We start from the raw sequence: 13,033 nt of genomic DNA, 5'->3' as shown, positions 1-13,033 counted from the left end.
CCTACAGAATTTCTTCATTTGGCTTCTAGGATATTACCAGGCTTTCCTTCCCTCCTTCTGGATGTCCCTTTGCAGTCTCTTGCTAGATCCCACTCTTAAGTCTGACTCCAAATACTGGGCACGAATACTGTTAGTGATCTTTCATGTTAAAAGTTAGTTAACTTTCCAGTGATCCTAAAGATCTAAAGATCTAGTCTTAAGGGTTGATGATATAGCTCAACTGGTAGAGTACTTGCCTTGCATGCACAAGGCCCTGGGTTCAATCCCCAGCACCAAAAAAAAAAAAAAAAAAAAAAAAAATCTAGCCTTATCTGTAATCTTATGGGCCTATAATCTAGGCCCATAAGCATTAATCTCATTTTACATTCAGGAAAATTGAAGAATATTTTTTTCCCTACAGATTATTTCAATAATCCTATCATTGGTGAGAGAGAGAGAGAGAGAGAGAGAGAGAGAGAGAGAAAGTCGCACAGCCAAGGTTCTGGTTATCTCCTTTGTAGGTTCAATATATATATATATATATATATATATATTTTTTTTTTTTTTTTGTTGTTGTTGTTGTTGTTGAGCCCACCTAAAATCAATCAAATTCAAGAAGGTACAGTAAAATATTTATACTTTTCAAATGTTAAAATGAAATGTAAACCACCATTTGAAATAATAAGTTCCTGAGGAAGGGATTCGTGGTTTTAAGGTAACTAAAGAACTCCAATGATATTATTTGTGTCCATGAGCATGGTATATCTTCATTTGTTTAAGTCTTCTTTAAATTTTCTTAACAATATTCTGTTAGAGTTTCCAGAATTGAAGTATTGTAAATGTTTTTAAAATTTAAGGATATACTTTATTACTTGTGAAGTGGAGGCAGGAGGATTGCAGGCTTGAGGCCAACCTCAGCAATTTAGTGAGGCCCTCAACAATTTAGGAAGACCCTGTCTCAAAATAAAAAAGTAAAAAGGGCTGGGGATGTAGTTCAGTGGTAAAGCATCCCTGAGTTCAATCCCTAGGATGCCCCCCCAAAAGAATATACTTAAAATACTGTATTGGTGCATTATGATTATATATAATATTGGGATTCATTATGTCATACTCATACATGCACATAACATAATTTGATCAACCTCATTCCCCAGTACCAAAATAGACTTTCTTTTCTTTTTTCTTTTTGTACCAGGGATTGAACCCAGGGGTGCTAAACCACTGAGCCACATTCTTGGCCCTTTTTTACATTTTTATTTAGAGACAGGGTCTCTCTGAGTTGTTTAGGGCCTCATAAGTTGCTAAGGCTGATTTTGAACCAACAATCCTCCTGCCTCAGACTCCCAAGCTGCTGGAATTATAGGCATGCAGCACTGTGCTCAGTTAGAATATTATACAATTAAAAAAAAAATCTGGCTTTTCTTTGTCTTTCTTTTAGAATCACTTATAAAGCATCTTACCAAGTCTCTAAAGGATTTTATTAACACGAATAATGGCTGCATAATTCAGATGGCAACTTTTAAACTACTACTAATATTTAATAATTTTTACTTAATACTTTACCTTGATGATGATGTCTTCACTATGTTTTGTAGCATTTGCTTCATTGTGTTAAATAGAAGGTCTAGTATTTCACTGTGGGCCTTGGGGAATGTAGTTTAGAGTAACTGCAGACTGAGTTCCAAACCCAACACACCAAATAAAGAGGGTTTTCACTGAAAATGTCATTTTTCCTTGAATATTTCCCCATTATGTAAGCAGTCTTCATTTCTTCCCAACAGTCAATATATTATTCATTTGCCACCTCTTACCTCTTTTAGTTTTATTCCAAGGATTTTGGAGGGGAGTGGGGGTGACTATTGATCAGTCTTAAGGCAAATTTATTCTTGAATTTGATCACTCTATAATACTCCACATTGCTACATGGCTGTGCTAACTGCCATCACAAATAATATAAAACATACCTATCATTTATTCATTTATTTCAACAACAAACATTTTAGTGAGGTGACTTCTAGTATGTGCTGTAGGAATCTGATATATTCAGCTCAGTTTCAGAGCTGAGTAAACCTGGTTTCTCCTGCCCAGGGACTTTCAGGCTATGCGATTCCACTAGAAACAAATCTTTGCAGCCACTGCTGGCCCTTGCTGGATGTTCCTGGAGGGCTAGGTCATACCCACTTGCTTTTCTCAGCTTCCTGCTGTATCCAACTGCCAATAGAGTCCTGGAGACTAGAGAGGATGATCACTGGGCAGTTTACCTTGATGAAAGCATCTTCCAAAGCACGCCAACTTAGGACAAGACCAATTTCTTCCAGAATGTTCTGAACCTCTCCCCTTCCCACCAACATATTTCCTGGATTCTGTAGAAGCTTTGTGGCCAGTTGAGTCTGCCTTCCCCCACAACCCTCAGATCCTTGCTTTAATCTCCAAAACACAGGTCTCCCCGCCATCTATCTTCTTCCACACCCTCCTCTGCATTCTGCTTCATGTTGCCTCTTCCTGTTGCTTTGCTCCTCTCAAGTTTCCACTGCACCTGCTGCAGCCTCACCCCATACCAAGCGTATCAGGAATGCAAGCTCTCCCTAGAAGCTCCCCTCTACCTCCTTGTCCAGCAGACACCCAACTCCTCTGAGTTTCTCAACCGCTCTCTCATGAAGATGTGACGAGTTGCCCACTTCTCAAACGCCCAAGGTCAGGAGTTCTTTTCAGGGATGCTTCTGAACCATTTCTAAACAAATCCCCTTGGGAAGCTTTCTGTTGTTCTTCCGATCAACTTTCTCTTTCATCCTTTAAATCTTCTTCATTCTCAAATGTCCCATAGGACCTCCTATGTGTTAACCTAGTGTCCTGCCAATCCCCATTGGCCGGCATCTGGGTAGTAGGGGCCATCAGAGCCACGCCCAGGGCCCCTGGGATTCCTCCACAGTTTGGGGCACACAGTTCCTCTGTGCTTTCACTCTCTGCAGCCAGCACTCTGTCCCTGTCTGTGGATTGTCCTTAGGTCCCCAAACTCAGAGAACCAGAGTGGCTCCAATTTACCTCTTCCCTCTCCTCCAGGGCCGCTCTTCCCCTTTCACTGATGGGTTTAAGTACCTGGGCAATTGAGGCAGGAGACTCCCCTGAAGGATGAGCCCAAGTCAGTTACCCTTCAGGTGACTTTGCTGTCATTGTGTGCTTGCTTGACCTCTCTACCTTCCTGGTTTTTCATTCCACTTCACTACAGGTTTTTCCTAGGAGATATATATATATATATATATATATATATATATATATACATACATACATACATACATACATACTGGAGATTGGAACCAGAGCACTTTACCACTGAGCCACATCCTAGCCTTTTTTATTTTTTGAGACAGTGTCTTGCTAAATTGCTTAGGGTCTCACTAAATTGCTGACGCTGACCTCAAACTTGCAATCCTCCTGCCTCAGCTTCACAAATTGATGGGATTACAGCATGCGCCCAGCTTCTGGAATACTTTCTAATAATTCACTGTGCAGTATAATATTATTATTATACTCATCTAAGAGATGGCTTCTGAGACACCCAATCTCAGACAGTCAACACCTAGTCGTCTCCAATGAGGTCTCCCTCATTTCTTCTACTGTGGAAGAGACACTTTCCCTTCAATACATGACCCAGGTACTAGCCTTCCTCCCTCCTTTCCTGCCTCTTCTGTGTATCAACATGACCTTCCTAGGAAATCATATCTAATCTCATTGCTGCATGTGCCTTCTGTATTAGTTTCCTATGGCTGCTAAAACAAAATAACACAGACTGAGTGGCTTAAATAGAAGCTGATAGCCTGACAGTTCTGGAGGCTAGAAATCCATGATTAAGATGTCAGAGGGTTAGTCCTTCCGAAGGCTGTAAAAGAAAGTTCCATTACTCACTCTTAATTTCTGGTGCGCTGTTGGCAATTGGCATTCTCTCACTTGTAGATCTCTGCCATTGTCTTCATGTGACATTCTCCCTCTGTGTGTGTCTGAGTTCAAATTTCCTTTTATTATAAGGACACTAGTCATATTGAATGAGGCCTCACCCTAACAAACTCATTTTAATCAAATTATTTCTGTCAAGACCTTATTTCTAGCTGGGGGCCGGGGGAGTTGTACACCTGTAATCCCAGTGGCTCAGAAGGCTGTGAGGCAGGAGGATCGAGAGTTCAAAGTCAGCCTCAGCAACTTAGCAAGGCTATAAGCAACTCAGTGAGACACTGTCTCTAAATAAAATATGAAAATGGGCTGGGGATGTGGTTCAGTGGTTAAGCAACCCTATGTTTAGTCCCCAGTACAAAAAAAAAAAAAAAAAAAAAAAGACCTATTTCCATATATAGGTCACATTCTAAGGTACTGGTTTGAACACAACATACACATTTAAAGGGGGATATAATCCAAACTATATTATCCCTAGAGAGAAATTGAATAATTTTTCCCTGCCCCATGGGTCAAAATCCGAGAGAGGGGAAAATGGGGTTTTGGCATTGTACCTACTACCCATGAACCAGGTATTGGTTATTTGGAATTTGTTGGAGACTGTTTTGCCCAAACCTTGCTGCCTGTTTTTGTTTTGTAACACATAGCTCAGCCTCGTTCTGTCATGAGCTGTGTATAGTAACATTCAGCCTCTCCTAGGTTCCCACATGCTCAGGTTAATTATAATGATTCCAGCTTCTGTTTCACGTCCCCTCTCACCATGCAGATCCTGAACCTTGAGTCCCATTGGAACAAAAGTAAAGGGCAGGCCCACGAGAGGAGCTTGCTGTGGTTCAGCAGGAGAAAAGCACACAGATTTTACACACGCATGGGAGGTCCAGGTGAAAGGGACGACCCAGGACATTGGCCAGGCACTGGGCTGAACAAAAGGAAGCATTCCTGGGAATTTCATCTCCTGCTTTTAAGAAGAAAAGGGAATTGGGAGCACGTCTCTGGCATCTGCTGTTTCTCAAGAAGTATGTTCAGCTCAAAATAATCCTGAGGCCAAAGGCACATATTTTGAGGTAGCGTATTCTGCCACCCTGCAGTCACCTGCTAAGGTAGTGAGGGTTAGAATGTCAATAGGGGTGGGGGGAGTGGAGGAGGCTGGGGTTGTGGCTCAGAGGTACAGTGCTCACCTAGTGTGCTTGCCTAGCATGCGTGAGGCACTGGATTCAACCCTCAGCTCCACATAAAAATAAAATAAAGATATTGTGTCCACCTATAACTAAAAATAAATAAATAAATATATTTAAAAAAAAGAATGTCAACGCTGAAATTTCGGAGGTGCATGAGTCAGTCCATATCTGTTTCAGTCTTGGGCTTTTTTAAAAATTTTTGTTGTTGTTGATAGATTTTCATTTTATTTATTTATAGGCAGTGCTAAGAATTGAACCCAGGGCCTCACACATGCCTGGCAAGCGTGCTACTGCTGAGCCCTAGCCCCAGCCCCAAGGGTCTTCAGTTTCTGCAACTGAACAAATTCCTAAGTTGATTCACATCCAAGATTCATCTCCTTGAAATCTCCTTCCCTTCTGATGTTTCCCGGTCAGTGTGTTTGACCTTCATCTACTCAGAAACTGGAGAGTGTCTTCTCTAAGAAGCTAAAAATAATGTGTTTCTCAGCCTCCTTTGAAGTCAGAGGTGGCCAAATGACACATCAGCTTCGAGTTTCTGGGAATATTGACCTCTAGTCTTTAATCGTCCCTCCCCCCATACATAACCAATCTCTGAGTCTTCTTGATACTATTTCTTCTTTTTTTTTTTTATCTTCATTTTATTTATTTATTTATTTTTTAGTGTGGTGCTGAGAATCGAACCCAGTGCCTCACACATGCCAGGCGAGCACACCACCATTTGAGCCACATCTCCAGCCCCTTGATACTATTTCTTAAATCTTTCTGTTATGAGGTGAATTTTGGTTCCCAATTTTTACGTTGAAATCCTAACCCCCAGTATCTCACAAACGATTCTACTTGGAAGTAGCATTGCTGATGTAATTGGTTAAGATAAAGTCATCGTTATTATCTGAACATTTATACTCCCCAAATTCATATGTTGACGTCCCCCGTGAGGTGATGACCTTAGGAAGTCACTGGGTCGTGGGAGTGGAGCCCTCTTGAAAGGGTGAGTGCCCTTCCTAAGAGGCCCCTCCTCCACTGAGGACACAGTGGCCAGGTGCTGCCTATGAGAAGACGGACCCTCAGCAGACATCAAATCTGTTGATGCCTTGATCTTGAACTTCTCAGCCTGAGAAATGAATTCCTGTGTTTATAAGCCCCTCAGTGTCTATGGTATTTTGTTACCGTAGCCCGAACGGTCTGACAGCAAGACTGGAGCAGGGTGGACCTAAAATCCATTGTGCCTGTATCAGACATGTGAAGACCGGAGAAGGCCGTGTGCCCACAGGGGCAACACTGGAGTGAATGTGGATGCAGGGACGATGGCTCCTATCAGAAACTACACAGAGGGGACGAAGGATCCTACCCAGAGTCCCTTGGGAGCGTGGCCCCATTGACACCTTGACTTGGGAACGGTAACCTCTGGAACAGGGAGCGGATACCTTTCTTTTGTTTTAAGGTGCCTGGTTTGTGGTCCTCCGTTACTGCAGCCCAAGGAGAGCAGCACTCTCTAATCCACTGGCTCTCTCCCTGGTCGCCAGGCTCTTGTGATCCTGCAAGAGCCTCTAGAATGGTCTTCCTGTTTCCTGGGTTGTTTCCTTTCCATTCATTCTCCAGCAGTTTTCTTAAGCTCCAGTTACTCCCCTGTGTACCCACCTTCCAGGGGCCTCTCAGTACCCCCAAGTTGGATTCTGAAGTCTCTTACCCCATACATACAGCCCCCTGTGCCCTTATGGCTTCACCCTGTCCTAGAATTCTCTGGAACTCTCAATGACTGTAATGCCCATTGTTTCTACTGGCTGACCTCTGGCTTTAGTTTCCACTTGGGAGATGTTCCTTCTCCCAAGAAGCTGTCCCCAACTCCTCACATAGTGCCCATGCTGAATGCTTTCGTAAAGCCTGGCTCTTGCCCCTTCAGAGGATAGATGCCACTTACTGTGATGCTCGTCTATCTGCCTCCCTAGTCTGTGAGCTGCCCACAGGAAGGGGCTGGGTCATTTTAGTCTGTGACATCGGTGCCTTGTGGTGACTGGAGCATTTCGGGTGCTTGATCCATTGAGGAAAACAGAAGGCTTTTTGTCATCTTCTCCTCTGTGTTAGTCACCTTTCCCTCACTGTGACAGATTCCTGAGACAATTGACTTATAAAGAAGAAAGGTTTATTTTGGCTCACAGTTTTGGAGGGTTCAGTACGTGATCAGTTGGGCTGTTGCTTTGGGCCTTGTCAGGCCATCATGGTGGGAACTCATGGCACAGCAAAACTATTCACTCCTGGCCAGGAAACAAAACAGGAAGAGGAAGAAGCCTGGTCCTACAGTGTGCTTCAAGGGCAAGTACCCAGTGACCTAAGGACCCCTGCTCGGCCCTACTATCTACCGATCATCCTGGGGACCAAGTCTTCAACATATGAAGCTTTGGGGCACATTCAAGATCCAAACTATAGCATCCTCTACCGGTTTCACATTTTGAAAGATCTTCACCATCAAACACAAGTTATTTATTCATTCTTTTCTTTTCTTTTCTTTCTTTCTTTCTTTTGTTTGTTTATTGGGGATTAAACCCATGGATTTGCAAATGCTTTCCACTAAGCCACATCCCCAGTCCTTTTTATATTTATTTTGAGACCGGAGCTCACTAAGTTGCTGGGGCTGACCTTGACCTTGAGATCCTCTTGCCTTGGCCTCCTAAACCTTTGGGATTACATCCAACCCTTTAAAAAAATGTTATTTTGAAACAGTTGCTCAGGCTGGCCTCCAACTTGTCATCCTCCTGTCTCTCGAATATCTCGGGCACAGGATGTACACCTGTAATCCCAGCAACTGGGGAGGCTGAGGCAGGAGAATCACAAATTTAAGGCCGACCTCAGCAACTTAACAAGAATCTGTCTCAAAATTTAAAAAAATAAAATAAAAAGGGCCAGGGATGTAGTTTGGTGAGACTGCACTTCAGTAGTAAAGCATCCCTGGATTCAATTCCCAGTGTCAAAAAAAAAAAAAAAAATTGAATACCTGGGAATACTAGTGTACCATTGTGATTGACCACAATCTATGAAATTAATCTTTGTGGACTTATCAGAGAAATTAATTTATTTTTCTATTGAAAATAGTTGGACGGGGCTGGGGATGTGGCTCAAGCGGTAGCAAGCTCGCCTGGCATGTGTGTGACCCGGGTTCGATCCTCAGCACCACATACAAACAAAGATGTTGTGTCCGCCGAGAACTAAAAAATAAATATTAAAATTCTCTCTCTCTCTCTCTTAAAAAAAAAATAGTTGGAAACCTCTCTAAGCTGTTTTCTTTCAGGGGAATAACTGAGGACTTAGAAATCCTGGTTTTTGAATCTATCCTTCCCCTACATTTATTAGCTAAGGGAACTGAGGCCATGAGAGATTAACATAACTTAGAGTTTACAGGAAGTCTGTGGCAGCACCAGGCCAAAATTCATGTTTTCCGACGACTTCTTACTCCAGGATTTCTCTTGTTCTTCCACAGCAGGTGAGACTTCAAGAGGTCAGGTGTGGCCTGCAGGTGAGTGTGTGACAGTGGCCATCTGGGGGGGGGGGGGAAGGGCTGGATTTGCAGCATTTGTGGTCTCTGTGGCGCCGGTGACCCTGGGCTGATCAGGCTCCCTGTGCGAAGCCTCTGGACATAAGTGCTGGTCCCAGCTGACCCCGCCGTCCTGCTAGGTACAGTCATGAACTTGGACATTGTCGCTTCATGTTCTCAGGAGACTTCCATGATCTCTTCCTAAAGGTGGTGCTGGAGGCTCCTGCCCTCAGAAAGTAGCCACTGCCAGAACATGCCAAACCCGGGCCATGGGACTGTGTAAAAGGCTAAAAATAAAATGCAAGGGTCCCAAAGGAACGCCCTGTCGAAATGTGACGGGGTGGAAAACTTGCCTGGGTAGAAAGTGCTGTTTGCTGTCAGGTGTTAGGACCCAAAGCCTAGGATAACCTCTGCAGACAGGAGTCAATGAAACAGAAACAGGCCCAGAGCACTCAGCAGGCCATGCTCAAATGTCACTCCCTCCCTGTAGCTTCCCTGATGAACTTCAGGAAGGAGTGATTCCTCCTTCCTTGGTAGATCCCACATACTCACCTTCAGTTGCTTTTTTATTTTTAGAATTGCCTGTAGAATACACCCAAGCTCCCCACTCAATGCGGGGAGATCTCAGGCCAGTTTTCGAATCTCTCAACCTCTGTTCCTTTATTCTTTTTGTTGTTGTTGTTGGGGGGTTTTCCAGGGATTGAACTTGGAACCATATCCCCTGCCCTATTTTTACAGGGTCTCACTGAGTTGCTTAGCGCCTTGCTTTTACTGAGGATGGCTTTTGAACTTGTGATCCTCCTGCCTCAGCCTCCCAAGCTGCTGGGATTACAGGCGTGTGCCATCACACCCAGCAGTTTCTTTTCATTTTTTTTTCAAATACCTTAATTAATTAATTAATTATATGGTGCTGAGGATTGAGCTCAGTGCCTCACATATGCTAGGCAAGCGCTCTACCTCTGAATTACAACCCCTGCCCAGTTTCTTCATTTTTAAGATCCTTCCTTACAAGGTGGATACAGAATAAAATGACATAAGACCTGTGTGGTGCCCACCACACCACCTAGCCATGTTCAGGATGCAAGAAGTACCTGTGCTCTCCTTTTATGGCTTGAACATTTCCTGCTTGTTGGAATCTTTACATTTTTTTTTTTTTCTTTTTGCAGTACTGGGGATTGAACCCAGGGGTGCTCTACCACTGAGCTACACCCTAGGCCCTTTTGATTTTTATTTCAAGATAGAATTTTGCTGAATTGCTCAGGCTGGACTTGAACTTGCAATCCTTCTGCCTCAGCCTCCCACATTGCTGGGATTACAGGTGTGTGCACCCCACCATGCCAGCTCTTCTTTACATTTTTTTTTTTTTTTTAAAAAGAGAGAGTGGGAGAGAGAGAGAGAATTTTTTAATATTTATTTTTTAGTTCTCGGCGGACACAACATCTTTGTTTGTATGTGGTGCTGAGGGTCGAACCCGGGCCGCACGCACACCAGGCGAGCGCACTACCGCTTGAGCCACATCCCCAGCCCCTCTTCTTTACATTTTTGAAGACCTGGATTTCTATTAATGAAAAATCAATTTTACTCGGTGTCCTAACAAATATTTAGAGACAGGAAGTTTTTCTGTGGACTGACTATCTAACATAATTGTCTTTAATATCCGGTGGTTTTGTAGGACTTGGGCTCAGGGTTCAGTTAGACCCTCTACCCAGGTAGAAGGTAAGATCCCAGGCAAGTCATGCTCTGGAATGTGGACCAAGGTGCTCAAGAGAGAGAATGAGGGATCTGCTCATGATTAAGGCTATAACCAGAAATGACATTAGGGCCCCAGCTATGGGCTGGGCATTTGACCCACAGAATCTTCTTTGATCCTCACATGAAGCCTATGAGGGTGGAACTATTCCCATTCTACTGATGGGAAAGTGGATGTTCAGAGAAGTGTATGCATTCACTCAACAATATTCCTTGAGCAGCTACTATATGCCAGGTGCTATTCTAGGAGCTTAAGCGGACCCTGAATGAAACAGACAAAAATCACAGCCCTGGTAGAGCCGAAGGAAATAGAGCATTAAACAAGGTAAAAAAGTAAAGATGTGGAGCATGTGAGGTGGTGCTAAGTGCCTTAAAAAAAATTAAGCCGAGCAGGAACTAGGGAGTTAAGGGAAGGCTGCAATGTGGTTGAAGGTGGTCATGGAAGGTCTCATGAAGAAGATGACCCTGGAGCAAGAAAGACATGGAGGAGGTGTGGGGGTGGCCCTTGTGGATAACTCCTTCAGAAACTTGCCTGGAGTTACCAGGAACTGACGGGTGGGCACTGGAGTTATCAACTTTCAAGCAAGTGCTCTCATTTCAATAAGTCTCTCTCTCTCTCTCTCTCTCTCTCTCTCTCTCTCTCTCTCTCTCCTGTCTTGGGAATCAAACCCAGGGACCAGGGCCTCCTGCGTGCTAGGCAAGTGCCCTACCACTGAGCTACACCCCCAGCTCAAACCTCATTTTCCAGAAGCAGTGCCAGGGATTGTGCATGTGTGCACATATGCACACGTGTGTGTGGCACCCCGAGGTGTGCTATGTGTTGTCCAGGAACGTGCTTTGTTGACCTTGGGCCCACCCCGTGAGGACGGGAGCTTCCCTACTACACGTTGCGGGGAGCTGAGGCCTCACACTGTTGGTTTTCATGGAAACTTGGCAGCTTTTCTAGTCACTTCACCCTGAGCCCTGCACCACATTCCAGCGGCTTTATTTGTGTGCCTTGGAACCCTGCCAGGCCTGGGCCTGGGACAGGTTGCCATGGTGATCTCCCCACTCTTTCCAGATAACTTCTCAAGGATGTTGCCCTTGGGCCTGAAATAGTTCTAGCCTGCTGCAGCCTGCTGGAGGAGAGCCTGGGCCTGGTGAGACAACAAGGATGGGATGCCCCTCTGCCTCTCGGTCTTCACGTTTGCACAAACTGCAGTCTGGGTCAGAAAAGTTCTGGGAATCATGCTCCTGCCTGCCCTCACTGACTCCGTTTTAGGACCAGCGATGGTTTTGCTTAGATGGGGGACCTTCTTTCAGTGGTTATATTTTGGTTGTTATATTCAGAGCTTGCAGAAGAGAACCTGTTAAAAAATCATTTTTCAAAAAGCTCAACTTCCTTGATGCAGGCCTCCAGTCAAACACCCTCTTTAACTGCAAAGTTCAATGAGTTCTGACAATGCATAATGTGGGGACCGACCACTACCCTCAAGGTATGTGGCCTTTCCATTTCCCATCAGGTGCCCCATTATTCCTGTTAATTTTAGGGCTCGCCCCCCTCCCCCACCCTCTCCCACCCTCCCCCACTCCCAGGCAAACCCTGATCTGCCATCTGTCATCACAGATTAGTTTCAACTTTTCTAGAAGTTCACACAAATGGAACCATCTAGTATGTGCCCTTCTGGACGTGCTTCTTTTGCTTGGCGTGTTTTTGAGATTCGTCGTTGTGGCTGTTTCTAGGAACAGTGCATTCCTTTTTTTTCTTGTTTTTTTTTTTTTTTTGGTGCTGGGGGTGGGGGGATTGAACCCAGGGCCTGGAGCATGTGAGGCAAGAGCTCTACCAATAGGCCACATCCCCAGCCTTTAGTTCATTCCTTTTTATGTCTGGGTCCACTAGGGAGCAACCAAAGTGGTTTTCCTTGTTCTTTTATTGATGGGCATTTGGGCTATTTCCAGGTTTGGTTATTACAAATGTTAAATAAAAATGACAGGAGGCCATTGTTTGGGACTAAGCCCCAGCAGACTGGGCTAAAAATAAAAATGGAGTCATTTGTAGACAAGTTCCACTAAACTGAAACTAAGCTGCTTCTGAGAAATCAGGATTAGAGAGATAATAACCCAATTTCCAAAACAGGGCGATTTCAATTGGTGCCATAATGAAGTTCTCTCTGCCTTAATCCTTATACCAAAAGATAATCTGATGTAACCTAATGTTAATTAAAAAGTTGTGTTTCTGTAGCTCCGTCTCCCTGTCCCTGCCTGAAAAGGAAAGTAACTTTAAAACGACCAATCTGATTTTTTTGTTCTTTGTCTGTACTTTCTTCAGTCCTTTCTGTCTACAGCCCAACCTCCTGCTCAGCTTATTGGAATGATTACACTGTTTTCTGGAAAAAGATGTTACCTGCATATAGAATTGAAAATAAAGTCCATTCAGATCCTTAAACTAAACGGTTGCAATTTTGTCCTTTGAGAGAAGTAAAGTTGCTCTGAACATTTGGATGTAAATCTCTGTGTCAGCATATCTTTTCATTTCTCTTGGGTTATACCAGGAATAGAATGGCTGGGTCATATGGTATATTTAATTTTATAAGAAACTGCAGAACAGCCTGTTCAAAGGCAGCATTGATTGCAATTGTTTTTTTCTTTAAAAAATTTTATAGTGCATTATAATTAT

The 13,033-nt window shown here is 43.8% G+C and overlaps 1 long non-coding RNA gene across 1 annotated transcript; it reads left to right on the top strand.

Moving 5' to 3' along the window:
* Positions 1-4,766: 4,766 nt before the first annotated feature.
* On the top strand, positions 4,767-12,786 carry LOC143404924 (uncharacterized). Its single transcript, XR_013091937.2, has 3 exons — positions 4,767-4,988; positions 8,575-8,610; positions 11,438-12,786. It is a non-coding gene; the product is annotated as an uncharacterized LOC143404924 (long non-coding RNA).
* Positions 12,787-13,033: the final 247 nt, after the last annotated feature.

The sequence above is a fragment of the Callospermophilus lateralis genome, chromosome 7, assembly GCF_048772815.1.
Source record: "Callospermophilus lateralis isolate mCalLat2 chromosome 7, mCalLat2.hap1, whole genome shotgun sequence".
Taxonomy (NCBI): domain Eukaryota; kingdom Metazoa; phylum Chordata; class Mammalia; order Rodentia; family Sciuridae; genus Callospermophilus; species Callospermophilus lateralis.
This window is presented reverse-complemented; position numbering and strand designations above follow the sequence as displayed.